This window comes from Oreochromis niloticus, unplaced genomic scaffold (genome assembly GCF_001858045.2).
Source record: "Oreochromis niloticus isolate F11D_XX unplaced genomic scaffold, O_niloticus_UMD_NMBU tig00000457_pilon, whole genome shotgun sequence".
NCBI lineage: Eukaryota > Metazoa > Chordata > Actinopteri > Cichliformes > Cichlidae > Oreochromis > Oreochromis niloticus.
The window spans coordinates 177,767-190,682 of NW_020327171.1; the positions used below are offsets into that span (position 1 = coordinate 177,767).

The 12,916-nt window shown below is 41.9% G+C and overlaps 1 long non-coding RNA gene across 1 annotated transcript; it reads right to left on the bottom strand.

Moving 5' to 3' along the window:
* Positions 1-4,631: 4,631 nt before the first annotated feature.
* On the bottom strand, positions 4,632-5,270 carry LOC102081530 (uncharacterized). The gene is made up of 2 exons (XR_268635.4): positions 4,870-5,270; positions 4,632-4,768 (listed from the first exon to the last, which is right to left on the bottom strand). It is a non-coding gene; the product is annotated as an uncharacterized LOC102081530 (long non-coding RNA).
* Between the last annotated feature and the right edge of the window lie 7,646 nt (positions 5,271-12,916).

Here is a 12,916-nt window from a genome sequence, read left to right on the forward strand (position 1 = left end):
ATTGACAATAAACTGGACTGGGCTACAAACACCACAGCACTTTACAGAAAGGGCCCGAATCGTCTCTATTTTTTGAGGCGACTGAGGTCCTTCAACATCTGCCAGAAAATGCTCAGGATTTTCTACGAGTCTGTTGTGGCCAGTGCGATCCTCTATGCTGTTGCATGCTGGGGGAGCAGGCTGAGGGTCACAGATGCCAACAGACTCGATAAACTGATCCGTAAGGCCAGTAGTGTTGTGGGGATGGAGCTGGACTCCCTCAAGGTGGTGTCGGAGAGGCGGATGTTGTCCAAGATAAAGGCAATGTTGGATAACACCTCCCACTCACTCCATGACATGCTGGTCAGCCACAGGAGCACGTTCAGTGAGAGACTGAGATTACCGAAAAGCAGCACTGAACGACACAGGAAATCATTCCTGCCTGTGGCCATCTCCCTGTACAACTCATCCACTTAACACACATGTTTCTTTTTCTTTTTTAGCTATTTATTAATAAACAACTTATGTATATATATGCCTGTATATATTGTACTATTCTTAGTTAGTGTATTGTCTGTCTTGTTAATGTCTGTTTATTATGGAGCACTGTAACAAAAAAATTATTTCCCCTAGGGATCAATAAAGTATTCTGATTCTGATTCTGATTCTGATGTGTGTGGATGCCAGAACACTCTGGAAGGCACACAGAGTCTTTGCAGACTGCTAAGGATCAGACCTCTATCATTATACAATTGATTATATACCTCTAAGCATATATGACTATATATTTCTAAGCATAAAGGACAATCCAACAATATAAACCTGACAGACAGAACTAAATAATACTGTATTATATAAACCTGTAAAGGGGAAATCCTGACGAACTAATCCACAACCAGAAAAGAAGACTAACTCTGTGCTGCTCCAATCAGGCGTCAGCTCTGTCAGTGTAATATGTAGGCGTGTAAAGTCACAGAGTAGCTGGTTTTAAATGTATTTATAAACTTTATTTACATTTTATTTAGCTTTCAAAAAGTTTATTTCTTTGGACTGTTTTCACTTAGTGCCACCTGGAGGACAGTCAGCTCCCTGCAGCAGCTCTGGAGGACTGTTAACTGATGAAGAGCTCGGCCTGCACAGCCTGCTTCATCACAGACTTCTTTAAATAAACATGACCAGGATCAGTCGCAGCACCTCAGACAAACATTTGTTACACAGCAGCCGCCTTCACACCGACTGAGCTCCATCACAGCTTCAGAGCTCAGCTTACTAAAGTCCAAAGTTTATTTCCTCTCAGGTTTATTACTTTCAGTAAAGTTTGACTTTTAGAGCCCTGACCAGCATCCTGCAGCATCTGGAGCAGCTGTGTGGTGCTGTCATGTCAACAAGGATCAAAATCTGTGGGGATGTTTCCAGCAGGGGTTATAACCTGCAGTGAGCAAGGTGTACCTAATAAAGTGGCAGTGTTTATGTCACAGTGCAGCACCATCAGAAAACGGTGGTTTACATCTCTGTTACAGGAAACCTGAAGAGTTAAAACACAAGAGAAGAAAATCTAAACGTTACACAAAGAACATAAAAGAACTAAACTTCATAAAAACTTCACAAATGATGCTTTAAATGAAAAATAAATCCCTGTAAATAATTCAACAGGTCACATATTAGAACCACCTTAACTAAAACTCTGCAGCCGCTCACTGTGGTTTGTCCCAGCAGCTCTGAGGAAACAAACTGCTAACTTCAGTGTTAGCACACACTGTTAGTAAACTATGCAACACAGAATTCAGGTTTCAGTTGTGTTAAGTTGTGAAGTTGTGATGAAAGTTTTCTTACTGACACAGGTAGGATGGTCAGGCGTCCTCTGTTCCTGCACCGTTCATGAACTGTCACTTATAAAATGCTGCCAAACATCAACTACACTCAATAACTAAACGTGTGCAGGTTAAAGTGATGGACGCCCAGATCTGCACTCCAAATAAAAACAGACTAAAGGTGTTTCCTTCAGAAACAAAGACAATATTTACAAAGATCTCACAGGTAAATTGTGAGCGATCACAGCAGCATCTCATCCTGACTAACAGCTTTTAGATGCAGGGAGAGCGTCGTGGTTCAGAGGTGGTTCAGCAGATGATGAAGGCCTTTCTGTTGCATTGTGTAGTGCTGTGGATGCCATGATGGTTGACTGGGTCTGGTTCTACTGAACTCAGAAACACTTCTGAGGTATTTACACCTGAAGCCTCATTTAATGTGAGTCAGAAACAAACGGCTCACCTGTGATTAATGGATGTTTCCCTGCATTTATATTTCCACACAGTTTATTTCTTACAGCAGGAAAACTGAACAGAATGTATGTAAGAGGTTAGAGTGAGGATGACGTCACTTAATACAGAAAATACATGTTTGTCTGTTTTGATGATGAAGGACTTCTTTAGCTCTGTAAACAGCTACACTTGAGAGGACAGAGGTGATTTCATGGATCAATAACAATGTGTTTATCAGCTTTCATCATCACAGTGCAGACATGACGTCAGATCTATCAAAGTGAAGGCCGTCTCTCTGATGACGTCACAGAGTCGTTCTGTCCAATAAAGGATCTCAGATCAGCTGCTGCCATCTTGTGGCCACAGTTGGTTACTGTCTCTGAAAGTTGTCTCATGTTTCCTGTTGTCCTGTTAACAAAGGCTGGAGCTCATCATGCTGAGAGGGGAGCAGCATTTTTATGCTCTTCACACATGTTCATTATATTCTGATGATCCTGGATGGAGACAAACTACAGATAAGTGTGTTCAGCCCAACTAGTTTATCTCATTACAGCAGTTTGATGTTTCCCTTTGAATCCCCCTGAAGATACTGACAGTGAAGCACGTACATAATACTCCAGCCTTTCAACTCTGAGCTTATTTAGTTCTATTAATACACTGAAATCTCATTTGTGTCATGAAGAAAGTCTTTAATCAAACAGAATTCAAAGATCAGAAACATTTCATATATGGAGTTAACATCAATCATAGTTTCAACAATATATTTATTGTTGTCATAAACAGACAAGAAGACAACAATAAACTGCTCCTCCCATTCAACACATGTCAGTCCATATCCCAGCAAACTAAATCATCTCCATTTACACACATCAAATAGAAACATGAATCACTTGTAATGATTAGAAACTTGATAGAATTTCAAATCTAGTTTGGGGAGTCATTCAGTGAGAAACAGTGAAATGATTTTCCATGTGAAAAGGTGGACAGCAGAAACAGAAAGAAACAGTGAGAACTAAAAGAGAAACAAAGAGCTTTGGAACAACGAGGCAGCAGGAGGACAGCTGCAGTTTAACAGCTTCAATTCACTGACAGGAAACAACATTAGAAACATCATCATCCTCAACTCATCTGCTGCACTGACACTGACACCTTCAATGGCAACACCTTCACTTCATCATAAGTGTAAATGTATGGAAACATCCTGTGAGTGAAAGTGTGTGTGAAGGTGTGTATGTGTGTGTTAGTATCAGGATCAGAGAACAACAGCTTTCCTCTGTTCCAGTCCAAATTCACTCTGATCCTCTGGAACTTCTTCTGAACTGAGAGATCAGTGAGAGCTGATGGTGAACGTGCTGAGTATTTACCTTGATAGAACATTATTGTCCATAATCCAGACTTTATGCCTCCCTTCCTCTGCACAGACTCTGCTAACACACCCAGGAACCACCATGTACTGTCTCCAACATCAACATCCCAGCTGTGAGTCCCTGAGTTAAAGCCCTCAGAGCCCAGGACAGAGAAGATTAATCCATCACACCTCTCTGGATTATCAGGAAGCTGCTGCCTCTCTCCTCGTCCTCTCACACTGGTCAGATCTTCAGACAGGATGAGGTTTGGACCAGCAGTGTTTGGGTCCAGAATGAGAGGAGTGTAGGAGACCATGTACTTCATGTTGTTCCAGATTTTGACGGTCAGGTTGCCCAGGTGTTTGGCCTGGTCTATCAGAGCTCCTGAGGGCAGCTGTGGATCATCCAGCAGGGGGCAGCGCTGGACTCTTTCCACTGCAGCCTTGTAGTTATGCAGGAATGAGATGTCTTCAGCTCTCAGCTCCTCCTCTGTGGCTCTGACTGTGTCTGAAAGAGCTGCTATCTCTCTGCTCAGAGCCTCCATCTTCTCCTTCATCATCCCACTCTTCTGCTCCTCTTCCTCCCTCAGTGCAGCCAGCCTGGCCTCCTCTTCCTCTGCTAGAAACTGGTGAAGCTTCTTAAACTGCTCCTTAATCTGCCTCTCTGTGTGTCGGGCCTGGACCTTAATGTGTTCTGCTGTTTGATCAAACTTCACTTGAACTTCTTCACAAACCTTTAACTTCTTCTTTAAGGGCTCCAGAGTTTCCTGAAGTTCCTTCTTGTGTTGTTGTGCAGCTTCATCGATGGGTCTGAATCTGTGTTTGGTGTGTTTTTCTGAGGCACAGCAGATGTGACACACTGGCTGCTGATGGTCCAGACAGAAGAGTTTGAGTTTCTCAGAGTGCAGACTGCAGAGAGCCTCTGAAGCTCTCTGATCTCTCTCCTGTAAGAACGACTCACACAGGTTCTTTAAAGCCAGATTTGAAAGTGGTTCTTCCTTTGAAGATCTTCTCTTACAAACTGGACACTCGTGTGTTGGTCTCTCTCTCCACCATCTCTTCAGACAGTCTTTACAGAAGCTGTGGCTACATGACAGAAGAACAGGATCTCTGAAGACCTCCTGACAGACCGGACAGCAGAGATCCTCCTCTGATCTGGAAGCCATTGAGTCTGTGAGTGAAGCTGAAAACAGCAGACAGGAAGTACAGTCAGTCCTGGCTCCCCTCCCTCCTCTACCACCTTCACTGAAACTTCCTTTGAGTCGTGTTTTTGCTCAAACTCACATTCAGTGTGTGGAGCGTCAGCAGCTTGAAGCAGCAGTGTTGGAGTTTTCCACTTTTCTCTCCTGTAGCTGGACTCACTCAGAGGAAGCTGCTAGTTTGGTCTGAACTCAGTCTGATCGTCTGTGCGTCTCTCTTTACTGAGGACGAAGAACTTCCTGTTTCCTGGTTTGTCACATTTGAGTGACGTGAGGGGAGGAGAAAAATGTTGTTGTTTGACTTTTAACTAAGGTGTGTTTCAATCCTGCCTGTAGCTCAAAAACTGTAAAACAGGTTTTGCGTCTTTTCACCTCCACAGGTCACAACATGAAACCTGTTGTGAAGTTTATAAAATAAAGTGTCACTCGGTGGTGCAGCTGTTTGTCAGCTTCTATTTTAGACTTTGTTCTGGTTCTTGTTCAGGTTCCCAGCTGTGGGAGTGTAATGCAGTCACACACACAGGTGGTGTTAAGGTGGATTCACTTAGTTACAGACAGTGGTGTTATTTCTTGTAACTAAGGCTGTGTTTCACTCCAAAGTTCAGACATTAACCTGCCAGAAGTTGTAAAAGTTACTAATAAAGAGCTTTTATCTCATTTCACATGCAGGTCAGAGCATGAAAGCTGTGATGCAGCAGTTTGAGGAAAATTGCTGCTGATATAAAATATTTTTTGTGGTTTTACAAAATATATAAAAGAGCAGAAAGAAAAGAAATAAGTGTAAAGAGTGCAGCAAAATGCATGTTTTAGTGTGAGTTGGTTCATCTGATCTGGTTGTGTAAAAGTCACTGCATGACACTGAGTTTGACTTTTGTGTTACTGACACTCATCTCTGACTCAGAGAAACGATTTCTCCCCTGTGATGTTCACACAGTGGTGAGTTACATGTGTGGAATTTTTACTGTTTCATAGAATTAAAGTTTTGCTTTTCTCTTACTTTCTTTTTTCTGTTATTTACTAAAAAATCTCTCAAAGAAATAATGAATTCTCCACACGTGTTTGAAGGTTGCATGCAAATATCATGTGATCTAAAAGTCAAACATCTGCTGATGGAGCAAAACAAGGCCAGATGTTCAGCAGCTGTATTGCTGCATGACATCAGCCCACAGCAGCAGAGACCGTGGAGCCAACATGTGAGAAACAAAGCAACACGCTGAACATCTGAACCACAGCAGGAAGTGCGACTCTTTGTAGACCTGTGGACAGGAAACACACAGCAGGTCCTGATCAGTAACAGGGTCCAAATACAAACATGTGTTTATCAGCATCTGTATATATGAGCACACAGAGAGCTCAGCTGGACACACACTTCAGTCCTCCATCAAACACAACACACCTACACACTGTTTCCACCAGCTGCAGCACAGTCCAGTCTTTACAGTCAGGGAGGGCTTTTAATTTGAAAGGCACCACACAGGAAGGTTCAGAGGAACAGAAGAAGAACCAAAGGATGGTCTGTGATGTTAAGGTTAGTGTGATCAGCATCAGCTGGAAATATGAAACATATCAAACATGTGAGGAAGAAGCAGCAGCAGCTCACACGTTTACCACAACCACACACAGTCCTCTGAGAGCAGCGTGGCCTCCATCTTTGAAACACACAAACTCAAACGCACAAACTCACTGATTGATTATTGATTCAATAAAATGTTTGTCATTAGAAAGCCTCTAAAACAGAAACATTTGAACATCTTTTTAAAGAATCCACAGAGTGGACTAAACGTAGTTGTGGAGGCAGACTGTTCCACAGCCTTGGTGCCACAGACTGAAAGGCTCTGTCACACTTAGTCTTTAGTCGTGTACAGGGAACAACTAACACATCATGAGTCCGTGAACGGAGACAACGAGCAGCATATATTTTGTAAGAAGTTGAGATAAATAATCTAGGACGTGATCATTTAGTGTTCTGTGTGTTAAAACAAGAATTTTGAAACAAATCCTGAAATTTATTGGGAGCCAATATAAAGAAGATTAAATAGCAGTAATGTGAGCTCGCTTGTTAGAACATGTTAGTCGTCTGGCTGCAGCATTTTGTATAACTTGGAGGTGAGAACGACATGATGTGTCCAGGCTGGTAAACAGGACATTACAATAATCTAAACACGATGACACAAATGTATGAAGTTTTTTCCAGTTCAGCCGAGGAGACCATATGTCACAGTTAGAAATGTTCCTTAAATGAAAGAAACAGGAACGAGACAGATTTTATATGTGAGTTGAAGCCCAGAGAAGAATCAAATATTCCACCAAGATTTTGAATGTTGGACTTAAAGTTGAACAAAAAGAAGCAAGAACCAATTTTATATTTGTAGTTCATGAGGAGCTATGATCACGGTCTCAGTCTTGTTGGTGTTTAAGACAAAGTATTTGCTACAGAGTGAATCAGTCCCCTGATTTAAGCAGTGGACTAGGGTGGATAGCCTATTGAGCTGATGAGGCTTAAAAGACACATACAGCTGATTTTCACTGGCATAGAATTGAAAAGAAATGTTATTAAAAGACTTAATAATGCCATCAAAAGGAAACATGTAAAAAGAAAATAACAATGGACCCAAACTAAACCCTCTTGAACCCTGCAGGTTAGGGAGGCAATGTTAGAGGTGAACTTGTCCTATGAAATAAGTAAAAGCCATTAAAACACAGAGCCAGATACACCAGCCAAAACCTGAAGTCTATTAATCAGGATTTTATGGTCAATATTACAGGAAATGATTACAGAAAAAAATCCTTGCATTAGAAGCCATTAAAAGATCATTACAGACCTTCAGTCTCAATGGATGCTGCTTTTGAAAGCCAGAGTGAAAAGGGTCACAAGTCTGTCATTTGCATAGTAAAGAGCTGAACTCATTTTCTAACATTGTTTCTAATAATTTTCTAACAAATGGCAATTTTGAAACAGGCTGATAATCACCAGCAGAGCTGGCATCAAGATTCCAGTGTTTCAATAGAGGAGTGAACTCAGCATGTTTAAAATAGGATGGAGCACAACCTGCCTCAGAGAAATGTTAATGACAGACAGCCAGTGGCAGTCCTAGGCTATTTGGTGCCCTGGGCGAACACTAATTGATAGGTTTGTAGCTTAACCCGATTCGCTGGAATGTTGAAGACAATGTAATTACACAGCAAAGCAAGACACGAGTAGGCAAGTTCTTTATGTTTCACGTGCACGGGAGAGAACTGGACAGGCGCCGTTCCTTCTCTTGACCCCAGTTGCTCTCGTCTGCTCCCCCGTAACACTGCTCTTTTATTGTGGTTACATGAATATGCATAGGTTCATTAACATATAACAGCTTACATAGGTATACATGTGAACAAAGAATACCCTGTGTGTGTGTGTGTGTGTGTGTGTGTGTGTGTGTGTGTGTGTCCATAAAATGACTTCCTAACCCTGCTGGCCTGGAAGTCCAGCAGTTCATCTAAACAAAATGCACTTAGACTAAAACAGGCATAGATATGTTTATCCTACCATAAAACAATAAGAGAAGGTACGACCTCTCCCATGCTCCCAGGATGTGGGTGTGAAAGCCAGAGTGCTCTGGAATGCACACAACGTGTGTCTGCAGACTACTAAGGATCAAACTTCTATTAATCTACAACTAATTATAAAACTCTAAGCATATATGAGTAGATATTTCTAAGCATAAATGACAATCAACAATACAAAACCTAACACTAATGAATATTGTGCTGAACACAGTCCAAAAGATTCAATAAGCTACATTCAGTAAAATCATAATTCACGCCGGCAGTGATGACACCCGGTTACACCAATCGGAGGTCACTAAAATCAATATTGAATCGGTGTGTAACTTTGCCAAAACAATTTGGGACTCTGTAGTTTTCTCGGGTCCTCTCCCCAATCAGACCAGGAGTGGCATGTTTAGCCACATGTTCTCCTTAAAATGCTGGCTGTCTGAGTGGTGTCCCAGAAACGATGCAGAGAGTCAAGTGACTTATCTCCAGCAGGCAGTAGTGGATTAGGAGCACAAGAATGACCCCAGTGGCAAAACATCCAGAGTAACAATCAAAAAAGAGACGAGGCTTGAAAGCACATGAAGACTTGATTCATGTTGACCTCTGAAAATGAGCTCTGAAAATATAGCACAGAGATACAAGCAGTCCACTTCAGAACATCACACCAGCACACAGATGTGCTTTATATACATACATCCTCCCATCCAACGTCCTTCTGCACAGTGTCCCCATCAAGACTTAAGGGCCCACCAGCAATCTGGCAGCACTTGTCACCAGTGCTCAATTACATGCAGAGGGCACATTCACAATCCACTTTTGCAGTGATGCTTTCAATAGAGACAGAGAGGGAATTGTTTTATGTTTTCTACTGAACTGTTCAAACTAGTATTCACTGCTGGGACATGAAACGGCGAGCCACAGAAGGGTCCACTGGATGGTGTGGGATGAACCCTCAAGAGGACAGCACAGAAATAGCACCAACTGTCTTGTCAGCAACAGGAAATTTCAGATGCTGCAGAACTGTTTACTGTGTGGCACAATTTTATATGAGTGCTTGGAGAGGACTCAAGGAGAACAGTTGCCACGGTGACATAACAGGTAAAAAGAGTGACAGTTTTCTGTATCTGAGAACTCTGACTTTAAGCAGGACACCTGCAAACCCATTAATCTGACTTTGTAGCTATACCGTTCTGGTCATGTGATCATGTGGTTTGTAGGAACGCTCCTCTTCCTCAGAGGATCCACCTGTGCTTCCTCTCCTCTCTCCTCCACCTGTTACAGTGAGGGAACGTCCTCCATGATGGAGGAGCTGCTGGAAAGTGCTGAGAGTTTCCTTCAGAGTAAGACCTCTGTCACAGTTCAGAGGATCTACGGCAGCAGAGACCTTCATGGACACTAAAAGTCTCAAACACACAACAACAACATCACACTGACTCCACTCTGACATCACTGATCAATAATCAAAGAACACACAGATCAAACTGATTGATCAGCCATCAGAGGAGTCGGATCAATGGAGCTGCTTCTGTTCCTGATGTCCCCTGTTTGATCCTGGACCTGAACTCTCCCTGCAGAGGAGACACAAGACAGTCAGACAATGAAGTTTCATTTCTAGTCAAAGCGCCTCTAAAAACTAAAACACTGAAGTGATATTTTATTCACATCAGAATTACATGTGAGAAGAAAATGTACAACCTCATTGTTCCAGACTGTCAGAATCAAAGAGCATCACTGACTCACACTGGAATGTGGCTGAATGTAAGTGAAGCTCTCAAATAACCGGTCAGTTTATGTCCCTACACTCACCTGTGGTCGTGAGCTTTGGTAGTGACTGAAAGAACAAGACTGCAGATACGAGTGGTGGAAATGAGCTTTAACCTGGGTGAGGTGTTTTGGGCATATATCCACCGGAAGGAGGCCCCGGGGAACGTCTTGGTGCTCCCCAGTCAAGCTGGAAGAGGTGGCTGGGGAGGGAGAGGGAGGACTGGGCTTCTTTGCTTAGGCTGCTGCCCCGGTTAAGAGGAAGAAATGGATAGAAGGTACTTAAAGATTAAGCTGTTGCTAATGTAAATTGTGGTACCTGGAGCTCCAGTTATTAGTGTCTGTGTATGATGATGAGTTTAGAAGTGAGAGTAGTCGCAAATTAAATTTATGGAAACGTTGCGTTAAAGTATCACCAATAAAACAGTATCAAGGCTCCTAAGTCAGTTTCATAAATCTAATTTTCCCACTTGTTGATGCCCAGACTGGTTGAAACTAGATTTAGTTTGCTTGCTGTTGAAACATAATCCAATATAATCATTCTAACAAGTCAAACTCAAATCACAAGACACTCAGATAGAAACAAACAAGTAAACAAACCTTTGACTTTAAGCAGCACCGTTTTGTATCTGTAGATATTCCTGCTGTCAACTACACAGTTGTATCTCCCACTGTCACTCACTGTGGGCTTTTTCAGGGTCAGACTGAGGTCTCCAGTTTTCAGCAGGTCTTCATCCATCTTCGTTCGGTCTCTGTAAACCTGGTGCTGTTCTTCAGGCCTCCAGCCGTTCTGATACACGTGAAGCTTCCTGTTGTATCTGTCCCTCCACTTCACTCTAACATCTTCAGGCAGGTTTTCTGTGGTTTTGAAGGGCAGCTGGACAGACACCGCCCCCTCCTCCACCTCCACCTGACAGACTGAGAGGACACAAACACACCGTGAGCTAAACAGATGGCAGCAGCAGTTTGCAGCAGAGTTATAGAGAAAGCTGAAGGAGAGAAGCAGACCACAGCAGGAGGTAACAGGACAGAGATCTAAAAGGTCAAAGCAGTTTTTAAAGATGTTGGAGACGATCAGAGTCTGATGGTGCTGCTTCACAGTCATGTCTCCTGTCAGTGTGGATCTACTTACTGCTGAAAGTGTTTGTGGACCTAAAATGAAACATTAGAGAGTTCAAGGAGTTCTGATCACAGATCCTGTCTTCTGTCAGGATCGGTTTCTTTGTAGGACAATATGACTCAACAAAGCACCGGATTTAAAACACATCTTCAACCTGGAGCCTCAGAAACTGTCACACATCAAGGTTTCATTATTTCTACACATCACTAAGTCCTCAGGATCAACACAGCTCATCTCTACAGTTCTGTTTGAGCTGCTCTGTTGGACCAAAGAGTTAAATCAGCTCCACTGAAACCTGCTGATAATCACATGACCTCAGATGAGCTGCTTCCTCCAACAAACTGAATGACTGTGTGGATCTGTTCATCAGTCATGTTGAACATGAACAGCTTTGCAGGATGAAGAAAACAGCACAAGTATAGTAATACTTCAAATAAATGTAAGCATTTTTTTCTTCAACAATATTCTAAAAGTGCATCTGAAGCCTCGTGATATAGTTGAATCTCTGATTTCTGTCTTTATTGATAATGTTGATTTCTACTTTGTGATCTGTGTTTTAGTTCTTGATTTGTTTGCTATCTCAGCATGTAGAGTTCCAGTCTTACTGGATTACTCCAAGTTCTGTTTGCTGTGAGTTTTCAATGTTTCATTATTTTGAATTTTTCGTCTTTCTTTAGCTCCAGTTTCACCAGTGTGTTGTCTGTGTGTTTAGTTCTGATCTTCATGTTTGCTTCTTTCAGAAAGAACCTGACCGACAACATGACAGCAGCATCTTACAGGCCTGAGGACAGCCTGGAGGAGAGGGTAGAAGGGCAGAGGACAGGGGGAAAGACTAGAATACATAAATACATACATATATACATAAATAAACACATAAATCAGGAGGAAGGTACTGATTTTGATTCAGACCAGGTCTTGTATTAGATTTTTAGCTGTAACCTGACAGGACCTGACCAGAGATGATGTAATAGAAGTGAACAGATTTTGGTGATTTGCAGGTTCATAATTTACATTTTAAGATTTCAAAATACTGAATCTGAATCGTTAAATTAAAACTTCAGTTTTCTTCAGTTTTTAATGTTAGTAAGAAAAAACCCCAAACCTTCAAAGGTCCAGGTTACCGAGGAGACAGTACTCCGTCTTTAACATCATCCAAAGAAACACCTCAGACTTCAGATCAGATCCATAAGAATTCAGAATAAGACTAATTGTTATTAAAATGTCTCAAACATTCAAAGACATGATTTTCTTTTTTCCTGTCTGTGAGCCAGAATTATCATGGATACAAGCAGCAGTGTAAGTGTGTATGAGGCATGTTGTATGTTTTGAAGAAAGTCTTTCAGACTTGAAGTCTGCTGACTGTAAAATAAATAGCATGTCAGGGGTAATACAGAAACCCCTCATCACTGATCACACGCAAATTTCAACATGTTGACCTCTAACCCCTGTTTAGTCTATAACTCTTAATAAATTTAACTCTTAATGATTTTTTTTTTTTGTTATTGTTAAATATTGAGTGACAAAAAGTGTCTTAAATCTAACTTTCCTGAAGTTGTAGGAACCCTGCTTCCATCCACAAACACCGGGAGAATCCCAAGACGAGAACTGCTGCTGACCAAAAGGATCACGAAGGCTCATCTCACATTTGCCAAAATGATCTCAATGATCCCCAAGTCTTCTGGGAAAATAATCTGTGCACTGGCGAGACAAAAGGCTC